Genomic DNA, 2,421 nt, shown 5'->3' with positions numbered 1-2,421 from the left:
TATATATATATATTTGTATTTTTTTCTCCTCAACTGAATTGTGAGTACTCTAAGGGCAGGAAAAAGAACCTCTGAACACTGCTTTTGAGCTCCCTTGCGTTTGTGAACTCAGAGTGGGAGGTAAAGATACACTGACCTTCAGTGTTTTATCTGGTTTGTTCTTGGACTTCAGACTGAGTTGTGTGGCATGGGTCAGACGCGGGAGAGGCTGACAATTTTTATCTGCACATTGTCCTGGAGCCCTGTCTCAGGGACGCATTCTCACTCCTGGTATTTTTTAAATATGGTTGTATCATTCCTGTCTTCGACATAATGTAGCCGTCGAAAAGCACCTCTGAGAGAGGACTTGCAGGGCACAGTTTTCAGAGGAGAGACTGAGGCTTCCCGGCTGGCTTCCTGCCCTCGGGGCCTTGTGCGTCTCATGCTGTTCCTTCCACGCGCTCCTACCAAATCTCCCTCTGCTCCGAGCGCCTGCGGAGGAAAGTTCTCAGTGTCTCACAGGTAATTTTTATAATGCCCTGTCCCTGCCTCTTCCTGCTTTGCGCATGTGCAGCCATTGCATTTCCACTGCTTTTGACAGCATGAAAAGTCAGACTTAGGAGCTGGGGATTTAGCTCAGCGGCAAAAGCGCCTGCCTGGCAAGCGCAAGGTTGTGAGTTTGGTTCCCAGTACCGGAGAAAATAAACCAAAAAAAAAAACCAAACAAAAAACTCAGACTTAGGTTTCTTTTCCCCGTCAAACTTTCACATTGAATCTGACTCCAGATTTTCAATCTCAGTGACTCTCAGGTCAGTCAGTCTCTTCCTTTCATTTTCTCCACCCCTGTCCTTACCACAACTGCTGCAGCGCTGCGGAACCTAAGGGCTGCTCCTGGCCCCTCGGAAGGTGTGCCAACGGACTCCAGCTCTCAGGGTCCTCCCCGGTCTCCGCCATTCTTTCCCACCCGCAGTCGGGGCTCTGCACAACCAGACTCTCGCCGCAAGAACAGCCGGTGTCGAGGACCTACACCCGCCTGGAGCTGGAAGGCTTCACGTACAGTAGCTCTGCTGCATCCTGAGACTTCAAACAACACGTGGGTGAGAAAATGACGTCAAATGGTGTTTCTAACTCTGCCTCCCACCCCAACCACGCGGTGCCCGCCTGGGGATGGACCTGTTAGGTCGTGGAACTTGGTTTGCCTACCTGCCGCTCGTCCTTACTGTGTCTTTTCAGCGCGTAAGTACGCGCCAGTGTCATTCTTCAAGAAGGTGTGCTCACCAGTCAGGAAGCGACTCAGGCTCCCGAGTTCTGAGGAGCTCGGGATTCCTCAGCTGCCTCGTGGGCTGCTCATGATGGGAGGCTAGTTTACCCCTGGGCTCACCTCTCCCGCAATGCGACGCCCTCGGCACAGGGCGGCGAAGGGCTTTCTCCACTCCACTCGGCTTTCCTCTCCTTACTTGCTTTCACCATTCACGCGCAGTAAATATCTTCCTTGGTGGTGTCACTTGACTTAGGCCTGACTGTCATTATTAAATTGGACTTCCTCGGGTCCTCTTTTAATTCGTTTGATTTGAAAGTTCTAGCTGTTTTTAAAATAGGCTAAGTGCATATTTACAAATGCATCCTCAAGTGCTCCAAAACTTTACACTCGTAAGAAATGTCCGGAACCATCTCCGAAGGCTGCACAAGCCCACCGGAGATGAGGCCCCACCCAGAGAGGGCGAGCGTTCGGCCAGCCGGGCGACAGCAGAAATGCAGGACGTTTGGACGCGGAAACGAAAAGCATCAGCACCGGAGGGGGAAATGCGGAGAACAAGAAGACTGCACTCTGAGGAGGACTAACCACCTCTCGGAGGCGGGAAGCGCGGAGTCTGGTACCCTAGACCTGGCTTCTACTTTCTTGCCCGGAAGTTTCCTATCTAGACTCAGTAAAGGTCATTTCCCGCTCTGAATCAGCTCGTTAGCCAGGGCCGAACTCGAATCCTACCAGTTTAGCATTCTTCCCGTGTGTTTTATTCAGGGTAAAATATTCATAAAAATCACTTTCGCAGGTCAACTCCACTTTACGACAATGCAAATATCACTGTCACTCCCCCCACGACCCAGGCTGCCTTTTCGCATCTGTCACAGCGACTGTCCCTTGAAGACAGTTCATAACCCTCGCGCCACTTCCTGAGGCGTGAGCTTTCTTTGCTAAGATAAAATTAAAACGTCCCCACTTTGGGACCTTGCTTCCTCGTGTCCCCACGGAGGGAGCCTCGCTTCGTGCCTGTTTCCGTCCTTCTCACGGTGAAAATGGGATCCAAGTCTCTGAAGATACTTGAGATTCCTCTCCTCTCCAGAAGAGCGGCGCACCGCGCTCTCCCTCTCCGCCGCCCTGGCTCGGGCTGAGCCGGCAGCGGGGCGGGGACGCGGCTCGGTCCGCCCCGCCCCCAGGTGGCC

The 2,421-nt window shown here is 52.7% G+C and overlaps 1 long non-coding RNA gene across 1 annotated transcript; it reads right to left on the bottom strand.

Annotated features, from left to right (window-relative positions):
* Window positions 1–88: 88 nt before the first annotated feature.
* LOC106147816 lies at window positions 89–2,234 on the bottom strand. Its single transcript, XR_001232793.1, has 3 exons — window positions 1,183–2,234; window positions 833–1,059; window positions 89–471 (listed from the first exon to the last, which is right to left on the bottom strand). It is a non-coding gene; the product is annotated as an uncharacterized LOC106147816 (long non-coding RNA).
* Between the last annotated feature and the right edge of the window lie 187 nt (window positions 2,235–2,421).

Source organism: Chinchilla lanigera, unplaced genomic scaffold (assembly GCF_000276665.1).
Source record: "Chinchilla lanigera isolate Chin_1 unplaced genomic scaffold, ChiLan1.0 scaffold00010, whole genome shotgun sequence".
Taxonomy (NCBI): domain Eukaryota; kingdom Metazoa; phylum Chordata; class Mammalia; order Rodentia; family Chinchillidae; genus Chinchilla; species Chinchilla lanigera.
The sequence above is the reverse complement of the archived record's forward strand: the minus strand, read 5'-3'. Positions and strand labels throughout refer to the sequence as shown.